Below are 18,593 nucleotides of genomic sequence, written 5' to 3'. Positions count from 1 at the left end.
ACCGTGATCCATTCTCTAGTCACCCCCTGACTGGATTATGGAAACTCACTGTTCCTTGGTGCACCTAAAGAGGTTACACGAAAGCTGAAGACTGTACAAAACGCAGCGGCTAGACTATGTAACATCCCCAGTCGGGAACCGGTAAAAATAACACCTAGTTAATTTACACTGGCTCCCAATAGAGGCAAGAATAACATTCAAAACGCTAATCATTACATACAGAACACGTCATGACAAAGGTCCAGAGAACATCAAGAAGCTTATTTCGCCATAAACACAATGCAGACAGCTGCAGTCCAGTACAGCAGATCGTCTGATACAAAGGTCAAAAGAGAAAGATGGGGGGGGGGGGGGGGGGGGGGGAGGGGGGAAGCTTTTTCACATATAGCTCCCAAACTCCATCTGAATGTAGAAAACTGGACAATGAATTGCAATTTCGGAAGCAAATTAAAACGTGGCTGTTCAGACAATGTATTTGAACTTTCAATTCTACTCTTGTAGCTGATAATTAGCGCTGGGAAGCCCTAGGGCAGCCATGCGCTCTATAAATCCGCCATAATAATAACTAATCACCGGTATTTAGCTTGAATATCTATAACTCACATATTTTATAATTCATACAACAGGTAGTACCTCTATTTTGCCTTCCAAAAGCTATTTACTTTGGACAAAGATAAAACCATGAAATGAATAACCAGTACATCGCATTTGCAGGGGTAAAAGGCTTAACTTCATAGGAATTTAAATAAGCTCAGGTTCTGTCAATTATCACTCTTGGAAATCCTATTAATTAAATAGTGTTCAAAATTATTCAGGTAACTTATACTGAAAACCTTTTTAGCACCTATCAACAGTTCAGAGATTACTGACAGGGGAGATGAATTAAGTGGAACAGGTCTAGTATCAGGAGATCTGTAGACAATGGACATGACTAGTGATCGCTGGCAACCATTTGTTCACTCTTGGTTAGTAGTATTCAGGGCAACGTTTGAGATGTTCTACATAGTAAACTAGATTTTTATACAGTCCACCCTTGATGAAGCATAAACATTCACTTTAAGCACCATTAATGTGCCTGGCTAAGACTCGCCCTGTCAATTTGCTGTAGAACTTAGCAGCACATGTTTGTGAGGGAGCAATCATTGATCAGCAATGTTACTCTATTATACTGACCTACCAGCTGCCACCTCTAATTGATTCATTTAGCATGATTGGCCACACCTGCAGATGAAAAACCTTTTCACTTCCCATCCATAAAATAAGAAGCTCAAACTGCATACAAGGGCCCATAAGGAGGGAGCGTGAATAAGAAAATACCTTTTAGCTTCTTTAGTCCTGATTACGATGTCGGTATGACGAGCATCCAACCGACAGCTAGTTGTAATGGAACCGCCTCACTATTAGTCAGTGGTTCTTCTACCCGCAGTATTTAAAAGTGACCACCCTATGGGTGGTTGGAAAGATCAATTTTTCTATTGCAGCTTGCACAGTGGCCAGAAAAGGCTTGCAGCACATGCTGCAATAAAAAAAATTGTTTTTAAACATCCCTGCACCGTGTGGCAGGCATCATGCGGTGCCTGCCACACGATGCAGGGATGTTTAGGGCGGCATCCAGGGATTCTAGGGGGTGCACATGGCAGGCACCGCGCGGTGCCTGCCATGTGCATGGAAGTGCATGACATGCCTTCCTGGCATTGCGGCGGGCAGTGCTGAGTACCGCCCGCCGCAATGTCAGGAATGCAAGATGTGCCCGCAAGTGTGGCGGGCACATCCTAATGTAAGCATTGGGACCCCCGCACCAATGGCGGGTGGTCCCAATCCACTATAGGATGGCGGGCAGACAAATTCCGCCCGCCATCCTAATGACCCCCAAAGTGTCTACATTGTAAATAAACCAAATATACATAGCTTCATGTTGTTAAATAACTCAAAAAACGAAGATATCTGTGTTTGTTGTAGGAAAAACAGCCAAATAAAATGCCACTAAATTGCCGCTAAATTTCCATATTTGTGCCATTAAATTTCCATTTTTGTGCCGCTAAATTTGCTAATCCATACTGCTATATCCTGGGGGGGTCTGACTGCAGCCCAGGCTATGGGCGCCGGGAACCAGACTGCACGTGTGGATGCAGCACCAAATATCACTCCAAATTTTTGCTTAAAAAAGTGAAAAGCGTGCATTTCCACACCTGTAGCACCACATGAAGGGTCTAAATGCAGGTTTTCAATTTAGATACACACGCCAAGACATGAATTGTTTACACGGGCAAGTACACTTCGGGTTTAGAAAAGCATAGGACTCCAACAATGGTATCTTAAGGTTTAACTAAAGAGCTTCAACTCGAGCACTGTTCATAGGGTGAGGAAATGTTGGAAGCCTTTACAAGGTCACATATATAAAATACACATAGATATGGCACTAGAGGAATCTGGCTGTGTGCGGCTTGGAGAAGCCTTTAAATACACAAAATGCAAGGACTGGGTCTAGCCTCACAATGACCCCGGCGCCCTATCTTCTTTTCCGGCTCCTGAAACTACTGAGCTTAAACACGGAGTTGCATAAAACCATGTTCCAATACTGCCCTGCGCATTGGCTTGCAATGCCAAAGGAGTGTGTAGTAATTACAAGGAGACTGACCCAGCATCATCCAGCTTGTCATTGAGGTGCCTTACACAGTGTTTGGTTAAAGTTAGAACACCCTTTCAAGCAATAATACAGTAAATTATATTTGACAGAATTCTGTCCCGAGTCACTATCAGGAAAGTGAATTTGTTGTGCTTCATCCTATTAAAATGGAAAAGGTTGAAAGAGTGGCAGACTCCAGAACGGAAAGTCTATTGTGATTTAATGTAGTTCTCTGTTCATTAGTTTTTTTTGCTTAGTTTTGATTAATCTTGAATCTGTACATTTGTGAGCGATAAAAGGTTCACACCTTTTAATTGCTAGTACCAGTGATCACTCATGTTCAAGTGTTAATAGTTGAACAGTTGTTATTGAAGATAGATGTGAAGACGTCTTTTTTAAAGAAAATCCTGCAACACCTTGTATTGTAAAGGAATTGGTCACTATTCGGTATGCTTGAAGTGTTCTGTAGATGCCTTTTTTATTTCAGAACAATGTTGTAAGTAAAAAGGAAACATGAAATGCAATACAAGCTTTGTAAAGTATACAAAGACAACACACACTAAAATCAGATGTGAAATCACAAGTTCTACAGTTTAAGGTGCAGCGCTGATAGGGATTAAAGACTTAATTATTTTACGGTTATATCGGTTAAGGATCAAAATGTTGTTGGGAAGCAAAATATTGAGACGTATCAGATATAAGAATAAAAATGTCACAAACAAGGAAAATATGAAAATGTCACATAAGGAAAATGAAACTTGCCAGCTATCTTTTGCTGGAAAGAAAGTGTCACTCATAGTTGTTGAAATGTCACTAATAATTACATTGAAATCATGAAAAGGTCACAGAGCAATTTGAAACCTTGACGGCTATGCATGTCATTTCTATATACCTTTCCTTCCTCTTTATGGCTTGATTTTGCTGGCGAGAAAGGGTTACTCACAGCTCCCGCCAAGGACCACGCATCAGGTGTTATACTAACGCATTTCAGTGTGGTGGTCCGCACTGAAATGCAAATTCACGCACAATAGGTATAGCACCTGCCTTGGCTGTCAAGCCATAACACTGCTATGCTAAAACTGGAGTGGCTAGGTAAAGCTACAGTGGTTCTGTCAAGAAGAAAACAATTACTTTGCAAATAACAATGAATCTTGTAACCAATATTTTATATGACTCACTGCTTAAGCAATATGCCAAAGAGTCCGTGGATGTGTAGGCTTCTCATTCAGCAGTCCGACTGCTGAATGAGAAGCCTTCACATCCACGGACTCTGCCTGAATTTACTTCAAATTATCTTCCGTTTTCCTAACTCATTTCCTACCGGACATAGGGCACAATTTTGCTGTGTTATTTCAAAGCAAATTTTTCACTTTACCTCAACTCCGAGATTCCACTTTCCTGAGCCTTCCTGACAAGTGCAGATCTTTCTGGCAGCCTCGACTGAGTGAGGGACGCCTAGGGATACTTACCACTTGCTGGGCTGTCCTTTGTCCTGAAGACCACCCGCTTTGACACCATAGTAATGCATTATCAGGGTCGAAACGTCAACGATAACACATGGCTCAGTCTTAACAAATCTCTTTGTACACACAAATGAGCAGTCCCGACATAACCAGAGATATCGGCTTTGTTGTTGTTCTGACCATTCTTCAACTTGTACATATTTGTATATAGCTTCACTCTTGTATATATGCACTGCACCGTCAGCACTGGGCACCCATTATCACTTTGAAACACTGGTGATTTTACAATAATGCCATGCCTGGACATCCCATGAAAAATGTATTTTCAATATGTTTTGTGAAAAACGAAAAAATAGCAAATAATTTTTGCAAACTAATTTGGAGTTTATTGTTGTACTGTTGTGTTCCATTATATTCACCTTGTTGCGTGCTGTGATTTAGCCCACTTTTACTCTTTGGCATATTGCTTAAGCTGCGAGTCATAAAATATTGGTAACAAGATTCATTGTCATTTGCAAAGTAATTGTTTTCACCCCGACAGAATCACTGTAGTTTTACCTATATACTTACCCAGGTTCTGAGGGACACTGGGTTGCCCCATTGTATCTATACGAAACTGGAGTGGCAGCAGGCCTGTGCGAGAGCGCTGCTCCTGGTAGGTTTTGCGGCTGCTGGCTACAATGTATTAGTTAAAATAGGAAGTAATCCTCATGGCTGCGTGCAGCATTATGCAGGACGTGGCAATACCAGGGCAGTACTTACACTGCAGCGCGGTAATTTAAGCATAATCATGAATGATCTCTGCCACCGCCGAGACCCAATCCCACGGATCCTTGGTGGCCGCTGGAGTCCAGAGCATGCACTGTGCAGCTGCGGAGTCTGAATGCAGCCCGGGTGGCACGTTTGCCGAGGGAGTCATTCGTTGTGGCCAGGAGGACTTTAGTTTCTATGATTCAAAAGAGGGCAAGGCTCTGGTAAAATAGACGAGTCGGTGCTTGTTGGCAAGTGTGCTCGCTTTTAAAATTCATGCTTTTAAAGAATATACATACTTAAGCTCATGGTATTTAGAGAAAAAAAGCACATGCCTTGGAGTTGTAAACATTCCGGACTTCAGTCTAATCTATATCTAATCACGAGTGTATGATTTTTATTGATCCAGCTAGCTCTTTAGTGGGGCGATCAGTGCCCCAGTTGTACGCCGGCGGATCCAGAGGACAGGGCCGCCAGTCATGGACTCTGTGCCCCCTCCCTTGGAGATTGAACAAAGACTTTAACATGCAAGGGGTGCTTCCTTTGACCTTTTGCAGTAACATTCCTATACCTGAAGCGGAGACAACATTTAACAGTATTTAACATTATTCCTGCACTGGTGAATATTGTATTGCCTGCGAAAAGCCAGTTTGGCTTGGAACTCGTTGCCCTTGGTACACGGGTGTATCCAGGACCCATTGCTTTTTAAGAAAAAACTGAAAACATTGCTTTTCTAGTTGCTGCTCTGTACTTATTGTGGTCCTTTCCTTTTGTTAACGCCGGGACACTCGAGTAGCTGCGCGCTGTATAAATTAAATATAACATAACATGCATCTCAAATCTTGCTCCGAACAGCCCACTGTCTCCACCAGTGGTGCCAGCACAACCCCCAGGCACCCTCTCCTCTTATGCTGCAGTCAGGCTGTTTTCCGCTGCCTCCAATGCCGCCTAATTGCAAACATGTTACCCGGCTGGCACTTACCAGAACCCCGGAGGGTGATCCAGGCAGGCCCCTATGTTATGACCGATTGCTTGTCTTGACCGCAGCGCAGTCGGTTCTCGCCAGGGGCTCTTCAGCCCCCCAGGGCAACCCGCAAAAAGACACCACCCTCCACTGGGTCGGCCCTCCTTCACGCAGCCTCCACTTCGGAGTCTTCTCAGGGGCCTCCGCACCACTGCCTTGCTGCAGGCCTCACACAATTTTGTTTCTGCTGTAAGCCCCCTCTTTCGGCTCTGTCCTAACCCAGGAGGCGGGGACTGCAGGATTTAGCGTTGGATTAAAAACTACAGTTTTGTGTCCAGGATGAAGCACTTCTTGTCAACATTATCCAGCCATGCCTCCTCATGTGTGGGCATTTCAATGCCAAAAGGAGTGTTTCTACTCAGGGCGGGCTCTAGGGCGGTGCGATCAGCGCCATCGCACCGGGCACTGACTTGGGGTGGGGGCACCATGTTTATTGTTTTACAGGCAGCTGGTGCCGCGTTCTTAGTTTCACAAATAAAAATGTCAAGATAATTTATCTGATTAATGTTCTTCCTGGAGAGAGACCGGAGCTTAGTCTAGGAAATGTTGACTTTTAGTGCAGCAAGTTAATATGTCTGCTGCAAATAACGTGTTCCATTCATATCACAAAGTGCATAAAATATAAATTGGTCAATGGGTTACCGCTTTTGTCAGAGAGATCCTGTTACTTGTATAAGTTAAAATCCGAATATATTAACTGTCAAAGAGCTGCATGCAAACTGCAAGGAATGTGTGAAGAGCTATGTGTGTTTTTTTGCCAGTCTTTTGTGATCTAATATTACAAAAAGGGTTAATTTATGTAGAAATCAATTCTTATTTAAGAAAACCCCCAACATTGGTGTAACATTTTTAAATTGTGAATTTGTATTTTTCAAGACCAAAGACTCAAACTATACTGCCTGCACTTTACTGTTTCTCCTCGTCTCCCCACGGTTATCTCCCCCGTCTTCCGATGAATTACCGATGTTCTGCCAAGCTATGGAGTATATGTTGATGTTATTCCACGCTCTTGTAACAGTCGCTTTACTGTGTAACGTGGTTTCTCCTTTTCCTATGCTTTTAATATGCTCCTGTAACGGATTTAACTCAATGATCCTCATGTAAAGCGCTCTGATACCTCCAGGTCTAGCCAGCGCTATATAAAACTCAAATAAATAAACAAAAATAGCAGAATGGATGAAATTTTACTCCTACACCTTGTAAGCCTTTGTCTTATGAAACATTTCCTATACACTCATTTACACATGTATGATTGTCTCTGTGCAATGTGTGTGAGATGTAAAGTGTTCTGACACCTTAAATTGGTATGAATCGCGCTATAAAACAAAATTAATCTAAAAGACAGTGGTTATTGAGACTTGATGATCACTACTAAATGGTGGCAGTGTGGGAACCTGTGGCGGATGTGGTCATGGAGGGGGCGCCACAAAACATTGTCGCACAGGGCGCCACCAGTGCTAAAGCCGGCCCTGTTTCTACTTATACCTTGTGCTTGCGAATGCATCAATAATGTCGCCTTGCACCTAATTTGTGTTTTGACTCCAAGGGGAAATGAAGGGGAACTTAGTCAAGGCCTATGATTTAGTGATTTTGTAAATGTCTTGAAAAAGAGTCCACCTCACAGTTTGTAGTGGTCGATAGTTTTCACGAACCGTGGAACGTACTTGCAATATAGCGCCCTTGCTCCCTCTGCTATGTGTGCCCCTCCACCTCTATTGCACCCCAATTAATGCCCATTAGCTGTTTGCATTGGTGGTTGTTAAACTGTGAAGTTTAGTGAGTTGATTCTGCTCGTGAGAAAATGTCACTCATTACTCCTGCTCTGGTGCAAAACTGAACAAAGGAAAGGGGAGTATCCTCCCCCATGTCCAGCCCCTCGTATGGGAGGGACCCCTGAATCGCCCCAACCCTTTCCTTAGGGTATTTAAGGGCTTACCTGTGGGTGGGTCCCTAGATTCGTCGTGGGACAAGATTAATTTCCGAGACCACTTGAACCATCTGGGCACTCTGGACTTCGCTCTGGGCATCAAGGCTGCAACTAGGAAGACTCAACCTACGTCTGATCTCCTCGCCCATCTACTGTAACGTCCGTGCCTGTGCACCATACAGGGATCTTCCAAGGCATGTGGGCATCCAAGACACCTGAAGGAATCTCCCTTGAAGTGAAGGAGTCACTTTACTGCATCTGCAGGGACTGCACCTAAGCTGACCAGTCTGCTGATCCTGAGCTCCCACGGACTCCGGAAGGCTCAGCAACACACAAGGTGGTTCTTCACATCCCTTAAGGCCTGCCCTGTCACCAAGTTTGAGGCCAGTATCCGTAGTCAGAGCCGCAGGAACCAAACCCCTGTGCATTGCATTGACTTGCAGTTGCAAAGGCTTGTTGGCTTCCTTCCACCAAGATCTTCGGGCTCAAGGTTGCCTCAACCTCAAGCATCTCTAGTGACCAAGATCTTCATCCTCACCGCATCTCTATCATCGTAGGCTTGCATTTTTGGTGAGCTGCTTGAGGTCTTCTTGAGACTCCAGTGCCTCCGGCCTGTGGGTCCTCTTGAGGGTCATCTTCGGGCTACCCTAATTGCTTGGGCCTGCCCAGACTCTTCTGCTTGTGGCAAGTTTACTGGACCTTGCTGGTCCCGACATTGCACCCTTACCACTTCCACTTTGGTTGCAGTTGCCAAGGCTTGGTGGTGCTCCCGCCAAACATCAACCCCTCAAATCTCAACATCCGACATGGGACAGCTTGTGTACAGCTTCTGGTCTGCCACAGCATCACCTGGTCCACACAGCTGCAGTTCTGTCACCGGCAGCTCCCCTGCAGCACCAGACATGGGAGGGCATTAGTCTTCCGTGGCTCTGGGTCACTCTTGAGTGGCATAGACCCTTTCCCCTCTGCTTGCAGGTTCTTCACATCTTGAATCCACTTTTGGGTTTCCACCTGATGCTTTAATCTTCTCCAGCAGCAGCATCTTTCTAAAGTCCTCCATTGGAATCGACTGCGGTTTCCGATGCCACTTTACACCTATGCACCCAGCTTTCCTGGGGCAGGGATCCTGGTTTCTAAGGCATCCATGGATGGGGTGGCTCGCAAACCTGTCTTCCACAGAGTTTCTACAGGTCCGCTGGGAAGGGTCCCTCTTTAAAATTACAAGCACGACTTACCCATTAACTTTTATTGATTACGCGGTTGTGTTCCCACTTAGTAGACAAACTCTGTGGAAATCCTTGTTACTTACCTCGGGTGGTTCCTTGGGTCCCAACAATTCTACATATTCTGGGCATAGTCTTGACTCGAGTCGTGGTTCTCATTCCACTAATATAGTATATGGTTTGATATCCCCCTGGAGACCACTGTGTGTAACATTTTACTTACATGTTTCTATTGAAAAGTATTGTCTTTATCACTGGCTAGGAGATTCCTGTATGTGTTAATGAGTTATATAATAAATACATTTTTATAAGTACGCTGAGTGGTTCTTTTTCACTTAATCGATAGCAATAAGATTGTTTTGGTAAAAAGCTGCTTTACACTCCTTCTGGACTAAGCCTGAAGACTATTCTCAACAGCTAGCACTTCGAGAGATTTCTAAGGATGTCTAAGGCCACTAATATCACCATAAGGGTTGTCTGGACTGGTGCAGGGTGCCCACTTAAATAAGGGTGCATCATATACGAAGCCAGCTTCTCAGATTCTCTACAGGACCACCATTTTTAATAGTGCTAGCCGACCCATAACTGATAGGGGAGCGTGTGCCAGAAAACCATCTAGGACCTAATTGCCGCCGTTCTTGTAAGGTTGCCGTCTAGCAGGTCAGCTGGATGAAGAATAAATTCCACAATGTAATTGGCTGCCATGCTATGGGTACACCACTGAGTGTCAAGGCAGGGTCAGAACATGTGAACAGGAACAAACATGATTTTGCCCATTTTACCCTCAAGCCAGAGGGCAGCACAATTTGGTGAGTGTGTGAGCTAGCATAGTGGGGTTTAACTGGATGTCTCGGATATAGAAGATCATCATCTGCATAGAGCTATGTTGTGGGTGTCATTTCCAAGGGGAATGGCCCAGTCTGCACCTGCACGCGAATAGCAGCTGCAAGCGGACCTATAGCTAGGGAAAAAAGCAGCAGGGGCAGTGGGCATCCCTGGTGGGTACCACAGCACACCACAATTGGGTCAGATCTGTAGGAAGCAGTCTTCACTCTGGCCATTTGCTCAGTACAGAGCAATCAAACCAGGCAAATAAACCAAGGCCCAATACAGCTGGGAAGCAAGGTAGCAAAAAGGAAATCCCATTCCAGGAAATCGAAAGCTTTCTCCAAGTCGAGCACAAGACACCCAGAGTTAGGCCAGAGAGGTGTGGAGTAAGCGAAAACACTGGCGAAGCACCGCAGGTTCAGGGAGGTGTTACAAGCTGAGACAAACCCATTTTGATCAGAGTGTACCAGTGATGAAACTGGAGGCACCATTTGATTGGCAAGAATCTTGGCTCGTAATTAATAGTCCATGTTGAGTAAGGATAAAGGGCAATAAGAGCCCAAGGCAGGGGGGTCTTTATCTGGTTTAGGTAGAGAGATTAGAAGTGCTTCCCGTAACGACTGTGGAAGGATGGAAGCTGTGAGCATCAGTTTATAAGGCGTGAAGGCATGGAGCTAACACCAAGGCATGTGCTTTGTAGTATTCAGCAGGTAGGCCATCCAGGGGTCTTACCAGGGCCAGGACTTTGATGGCCTTCCGAATTTTAAAGAGCAAGATTGGCTCCTCCAGTGCCTCATGCTGAACAGGGGAAATGGCAGGTAAGCGTATTGTTGAGGAAAAATTTCTGGGGGATAGTAGCATGTCAATTCAGCATGTATTTCATGCTGTGTGTGCAGGAGATGTCCTTCATGAGCGTGCAAGAGAATGGGGTGCCAGAGTTATTCCTGGCGTATCAACCACACCATTAGTCATCCCGCGCAGTCAGATGACTCGTGTGTACAGTGTACTTGAAACAGCGCAGACGCTCAAGTAGTGTTGTGTGTTCACTGCTGGTTTCGTCCAGGTTCTGGCTGTGTAACTGACTCTTTCAATGTGTACAAGCCTATGCTCAATTTTTTGATGGGGTCATCTAGCTGTCTACAAAGGTTTCATGTGATGTCTAAGCTGTGTCCCCTAATGTCGACTTTAAAAGCTTCTCATTCAACCAGCTTATTAGTGGCCGAGCTGTTATTCCAATGAAAGTATTTCACCATGGCAGCATCAAGGGACTCCCTAAACAGTGGGTCCTCCAGTACAGTGGCTGGAGTTGCCATGTGGGGACAACGCAACATACCTGTCCTTTGCCAATGTTAGGAATTGGGGGTTGAGTTAAGTGTGTGCGCGACCCAGCTAGTTGATTTGATGGACTGTGGGGAGAAGTGTAGCTGACCCCCCCACCATGCGGTCGATCCATACATTCGAGTTATGCGGTGGCGAGTAAGAGGAATAGACTCTACAAGCCGGGTTTCAACTACGCAAAATGTCTGAGGCACCAGTGCTGTAGCCAATCGACATGGCTACCGTGCGTGGCAAGGGAGGGAAGGACCAGTTGAGGGTAGTGTCGACAATGGAGGTAAAATCCCCACCTAAAGGGATCCTGCTCCAGTTGCATAGTATGCTAGATAATTTTTTTTAAGTATGAAGTCTAGTCTGTGTTAGGGGTATACATCGCTCCTAAGAGAATCTGCCTACCATCTATGATCTACCATCTGCATCTGACCCCACACCATCTGGCATGAATGAAGTCCCCGACCTCACCCACACCAACACCCCCCTGGCGTATGAAGCGTATTCGGTGGCAAACACCTGGTTCCCACCATCGTATACGAAGGGGATCAGCCTCGGAGAGTGTCGGATGCGTCTCCTGTACTAGTGCTATGTGAGCAGATCTGCGCTTAAGATAAGAATAGACTACATATTGGCCTGACTACATGTGCATTGCCTGCACATTCCAGGTGACTATGTTTGTGGGAGTTATGGTGGTATTATAATAGTGCCACATGTACACCTCCCGCACATCTGACTGACAGGTCTCATCCCATGTGTAGGGGCCAGTGAGCAAGGGCAGACAGGGGGCTGGGTATGTGAGGGCAACAGGTTATAACAGAGAAAATGAGGGACGAGATCGGTAGCATAACAGGCGACGGTCCAAACTGGCGAACTAGTTGCGGCAACTACGGAATGTGTCTGAGTCTAGGGGGTGTAGGAGTGTTTAAAATCAGCAGCGCATCACCCCTAGTGTTTAGGTTATTATATAACAGCAAGTAGCACTCAATAGTGAGTTACTGCATTTAAGAAGCCCAGATCCTGTCTAGGAGAACTGCAATGGTGTTTGTATGACAGAGGGGGACATTAGTTCACTGTAGGGTAACTGCTGTAGTAGATATAGTTCAAGTCAGTGATTCAAATTAGGTCATCTGCTGATTGCGGCATGATAGTTGGCGGAGTTGATGTTTCTGCTCTCTATGGCCTAGTGTTAGAGGAGCAGTCCTCGCTTAGGGATTTTGTGTAGCCAACATGATCAGCACTGGAGCTCCTGCATCATGGACGCCAAGTGTAGGGAATGTCTTTGGTAGGTCAGCATTTTTTTGCATCGGGACAGCCTTGGGGAGAGCGAGGGCAGCTCACCCTTTTACCCCTGCCACGTCTGCTCATTTTCCGGGGGCGGGGGGGCCCGGAGGGGGGGGGGGGTTTCCTGCCGCTGTTTCAACAGAGCGAGCCGCGAGGCAACAAGACCCTTTGCTTCCACCTAGTCCCAGGCTTCATGAGAACCAAAGGAGTTTTCCCATTTAGTGCCACTCAGACGCAGGCACGGAACAATGAGACGCACATTTACAGCTCGTGTAGCCGCTTCTTGACCATTTGGAAGGAGTTACTTTGTTTTTGTGCAGCTTCTGGGAAGAATGAGGCATGGTTTAGCTTGATCTCCCGTAACTTGCCAGAGTCTCTCAGAATGGTATCACAATCCCTATAGATCAGCAGGCAGAACAGAATCAATCAGGTATTTATAAAACATGCTACTCACCCGTGAGAGTCTCAAGGCACTGGGGGGGGGGGGGGGGGTATGAGGGGTACCCCAATCAGTTCAGTCGAAGAGCCAGGTCTTGAGGGTGTTCCTGAGGGTGTTCCTGAAGGTGTTCAGGAAGGGGGCACGTCTGATGCCTGCCGGTAGCACATTCCAGGTCTTGGCTGCGATATGGGAAGAGTGATCTTCCACCTGATTTGGCTCTGTGGATCCGCGAGGTTTCAACCAGTGCGAGGTTGGATGATCCCAGGTTTCTTTTGGGTGCGTGGAAGTTTAGTCTTCCGTTTAGGTATTTGGGTCCGTTGTTGGCCAGGCACTTGTAGGCGTGTGTGAGGATTTTGAAGTTGGCCCTCTTCTCCACGAGCAGCCAGTGGAGTTGCTGCAGGTGTTGGCTGATGTGTTCGTGCCGGGGGATGCAGTGGAAGAGTCTGGCTGCGATGTTCTGTATTGTTTGCGGAGTAGGGACTTCTTGATGTCGGCGTAGTGTGCGTCGCCACAGTCAAGTTTGCTGGTGATGAGTGCTAGGGTGACTGTTTTCCTTGATTCGGGGGGGGGGGGGATCCATTTGAAGATGTGGAGGGTGTTGAAACATCTGGCGGTGACGGAGTTGACTTGTCGGTTCATGGGGAGTGATGAGTCTAGTACGATGCCCAAGGCTCTTGGCATCGTCTGCAGGGGTGGGTGGGCTTCCGAGGGAAGTGTGCCACCAGGTGTTGTCCCATGCGGAGGTGGTGGTGGAAGAAAGCAGCCTTGCAGTGTTTGGCCCGTCCGGTAGGAATTGCCCACTCGAACACAACCAGGTTGGGTCACTACTGGCTCAGCATAGGCTGCAGATAGTGCTCACATGAGCGGGGGGGGGGGGCTGGGCCAGACACCATCCTCATGCCCTGTCCACTCAACGGTCAACAGTTTATGCCCGGTTGCGCCCTCTTGGCATGGCACAAGGGTGACGCAAATCCATGATAAATATGGACTGTAGTATCCAATATGTAGATTCTTTGCCATGTTGCCAACTTTTTCTGAAAAAAATATATATAGTACTGAGTGGCTACCACATATATAGCTACATATATATATATCTATATCTACACAGGTCTACATGTGGTAGCCACTCTATAGTTAGGATTAGCAGAGATAGGAATTGCACTGATTTTTAACCATTAATAACTTTGTTCCCACTTGATGAAATGCCACAAAACTTTGCAGACCTATTCCTTTTAATACATTGGTGATGTATGCAAAGTTTCAGAGATTTGTGCAGGGGGTGCAAAGAATGAAGGGGTAGGGGGTCCCAAAACATGTTTTGGCACCAATGCATTTTCCATAGGCTTTGTAATTATGCGTATCGCAAAAACTGCTTCACAGATCTGATTGAAATTTGGAAAGAATATAGACTATGATGTGTAGATGATCCTACCCAGCACTGACAAGGCCGTCTCTGATTGGCTAACTACTCTTTTCACAAAAGTTAAAAGCAGTCATTGTTTATAAGGCCTTTTTCCATGTATTTAAGGCCCTAACCCATAACATTGATTATTAGGTTTGGTGTTTTTTTGCTACCTATTACCACTTAGTTAAAAATGGCAGCAGGTAGGGAAGAAATTAATAGTTTCTATATATATATATATATATATATTTTTAAATCATGGAATTATTGCACTACTTCCAAGGAGGTACTGCAGTACACAAAAAAAGTATAAAAATGTAAAATACCATAATATTTCACAAATAGGATACTTTAGTGTTTGCTGTTACATATTGAATTCTTAGTTTTAAAAAAAGCATTCGGAGTACCGCCAAAATAATTGAAAATAGCACAACTTAAAAACAATTTGTTTCCTAAACAAAAAATGGTGCTTCCAAGGTAAACATGTTTTTAAATATACACAAAATATAAATTCATTTTCCTACCTAGTGACACATTAATAAAGTAGGTTTGGGTAGGAAATAAAACCTACTACTTTTCTAAAATCGAAGCCAGAACACACGTAAAAGAACAAAAAAGATATGCTGGTATTAATTTTCGAAAGGAAGCCATTAGCCAATTGTATACTGCTTGATAAGCATGTAGCACAATATACTGTAAAGTTACTGTGGTACAATATATAACTGAGGGCCAGGTAAATTATTGTATTCTGTTACATCACGTATGGTAAACATAATACTTAAGTCACATTTACAATGCAAAGCAAGGCCACTATGCTTGGCCCTGTGTTGCAAGGAGAATCTGAAGAAACGCAAAGCAGCGCAAATCGCGGTCTTGCGATCTGCACACAATGTATATGCATAACAAATGTAATCTGCATCCATACACCATGCTACTCAACTGTACACCACTCCATTGTACTACATGGCCCTGTACACCACACCACTCCCCTGTACGTCACTCCCCTAAATGCCACGCCCAACTCTCCCCTGTACACTATGCCCGTCCCCTCACCGGTATACCACGCCCCTCCATGCCACACCCCTCTCCTCCAGGCTACTCCCACACCCTCCCCTCTACCATACACCACTCCCCTTCCCTGTATGCCACTCCCCTTCCCTATACTTCCCCCCTCCCCTTTATGCCTCTCCTCTCAAAGACCCCCACCACCCATAACAGGTTATCAATTTTCAGGGTTCAGCAAATTACACAGCCAAAGAAAAGCACATTAAAAAAATTTACAGATTTGTCCAAATACATATTCAGATGTGCAGTAATTTAAGCAAATCTCATTGAGCTTTTTAACTCCCCATGCCGCCAATATGTACAACTATTGGCCTGAAAGTCATTGATCTCAGAATGAAGTGTGACTCAAAATAAGCCATATTATCTGTATTTCTTCGGCTTAAAAAATAAAAGCAGGAAGTGAAACTTTGTCTATTTATCAATATAAATCTGTAATAACTGAAAACAGGGATCCCTACTTATAAACCACTCCTATTGCAGTGCAAATTCCTTATTGTGCTACAGATTTGATTTTTAATGCAACTGGGGCCATGTACCTTTCTTTTGTATTTCTGGCTCATTGAACTGATGCACATAAGCAACAAATACAGCATGGCATAACCTTAAATGATCATGCAGACTATATTTTTATTTTCATTGTTCAGGGAGGGAGGGGCATCATGACTTACTCAAGGTTTTGCTACTTGTGTATCATGGCTATACACAGTATATATATTCACCAATTATATGTATGATTATCTCAAGTAACTATCTTGTGCCCCGTCATACACAGTTTACCCATCAATTACTTCATTGCAAATGTTAGTGTGATGTCATCAATGATAACATCTGGGGGGTAATTAGCAGCGCATGGTCAGGGCATAAGTTATAGTTACCTTAGGGCACACGTTCTAGTTATTTGAGAAAACTAGAACTGTTGAATTCCTGTGGTTTTCAGGATTTAAAACGTTATGTTATTGAACATTTCACCTGACTATACAGTTTTTGGTGTCTTCGGTGAATTTCTAGGTTTTAAAAAAAAATGTAAAGTGATACTTTACCATACTTAAATCCACCTTACCCCCGCCAAGGAGGGGGTTGGCTGGAGGGCCACCCGGCTCCACATGCAGTGAACCCCAGAATGTACATTGCCTTCATCGGTGTCTGGTTGGCTGCACCCGAAAGGCAGCTAACCCCATCCTCCAGGGCATTTTTTTTTTTTTACTCCAAAGGAGGGTACGTGTCTTCCCTCCCCAATCTTTATCAGTCCCTTGGAACCCCTTACCCAGGGCCCTATCTCTTTTGAAGGGCAGGGGAGCCACACAGCCCCCTCTCCCCCAGCCATTTTGAGCTCTGGGGACCCCATCACCCGAGGACCAATCTCATTTAAAGGGAGGGTGGGGGGGCCTCTATCGTGTGGGAAGGGAAACAGATCAAAAGTCTGCTTCCAGCCTTATTAGGCACTAGGGACCCCGTCCCCCAGGGCCACATATTTAAATTTCTAGACCAAGATCTAGCTTTCTGCCAAATTTGGTGTAAATTGGTTCGTGCTGTAGCGGTGTATAAAGTTCCTATAGAAAAATGAATGAAAAAAAAACAGGTTTTGGGTACCGGTCCCCCACTGCCCTTTCCTCGGTCTCTGCTTGACAGATCACTATAAATAAGTAGCACTTTTTTGTATGTTTCATGGGGATTCGACAAATTAAGCCAAAGTGATTAACACAAAAAATGCATTTCCTATGGAAGCACAATCCTAACCAACAACTCAGTGGCGATATATATATATATATATATATATATATATATATATATATATATATATATATATATATATATATATATATATATACACATATACACATATACATATATACATATATATATCTATATCTATACTACTATTATAAAGGAAGAATTTTGCACCTTTGAGGTGGGTAAACTCGGGAACCACAGCGCCAATCCACACACCCGATACATCATTGTAATCGTCAGGGTGTGCAGATGGACATAGGCTATATAAAGTATAAAAATATGCGTTATTTAAAAACATTTTTAAAAAAAGTAGTCGCTTCGAAGTAGCGCCGGCCGAGACCTGCGTGCTGACGTCAGGAGCGCGAGGAGGAGCGGCGTCCAGGAACGCGAGGAGGAGCGGCGGACATGGAGCGGTGATTATATATATATATATATATATATATATATATATATATATATATATATATATATATATATATATATATATATATATATATATATATATATATATATATATATATATATATATATATATATATATTCCTCACAAATTGCCCTCTGCATTAGAGGATCACACACGATGTCCTGCCCTCCGGCCTGTTCCTTGCCGCTAGACTTTCAAGTGTGCATTCTGTTTAAGTATTGCCTACGCGTTTCAGGGCCAACGCCCCTTCTTCCTGGGCATTCAGTGATCACACCTGACACCTGCGCATTGTATTCACGGTCTTTATTACACATGCCTTGCTTTCATGGGCGTGTCGGTTTCACTCATTCCCAGAGGCATAATGGGGCATGTAGTCCTCAGTGCAGGTGATTTATTTCCCATTGCGAAGTTTCAGGTGCTCTCCTTCATTTTTCTTCGTTTTTATCTCTAAGTGAGTTTATCACTCTTGAACTGTCAGCTTTCGTGCATTTAAAAACATCGTACCGCTTTTAGTCCTGAGGGTTCAGTGCTCGCGGCTCCATTCTGCTGGGGTAGCGTTCTGTCCCAACTGATGGCGGTGCCTCCTCCCACGGCTGGGCCGCCGTGTAGTATATTCCTCACAAATTGCCCTCTGCATTAGAGGATCACACACGATGTCCTGCCCTCCGGCCTGTTCCTTGCCGCTAGACTTTCAAGTGTGCATTCTGTTTAAGGGCCGGAGGGCAGGACATCGTGTGTGATCCTCTAATGCAGAGGGCAATTTGTGAGGAATATATATATATATATATATATATATATATATATATATATATATATATATATATATATATATATATATATATATATATATATATATATATATATATATATATATATATATTACCTACTGGCGGTCGCCAGTAGGTAGTTCTAGTTAGGATTGTTTTCCATAGGAAATCCGCAACATTCTATTGGGAATAACTTTGGCGCGAATGAGGGATCTGCCTGTAATTTTCCTTAACTTTGCCTCGCTGCGCTCCGCTCCTTCCCTGAAAGTTTCAGGGGGGATCAGTCAAGCGGGGGCGAGATAAAAGGGGGGTCC

General features: G+C 44.5%; 1 protein-coding gene across 1 annotated transcript in view; it reads right to left on the bottom strand.

Moving 5' to 3' along the window:
- Positions 1–18,593, bottom strand: part of ITPR1 (inositol 1,4,5-trisphosphate receptor type 1) — a 1,533,308-nt gene that overhangs the window by 928,291 nt on the left and 586,424 nt on the right. The window lies entirely within an intron of this gene.

This window comes from Lissotriton helveticus, chromosome 9 (genome assembly GCF_964261635.1).
Source record: "Lissotriton helveticus chromosome 9, aLisHel1.1, whole genome shotgun sequence".
Lineage (NCBI taxonomy): Eukaryota > Metazoa > Chordata > Amphibia > Caudata > Salamandridae > Lissotriton > Lissotriton helveticus.
Note: the sequence above shows the minus strand (reverse complement) of the source record. Positions and strands in the feature narration are given on the sequence as shown.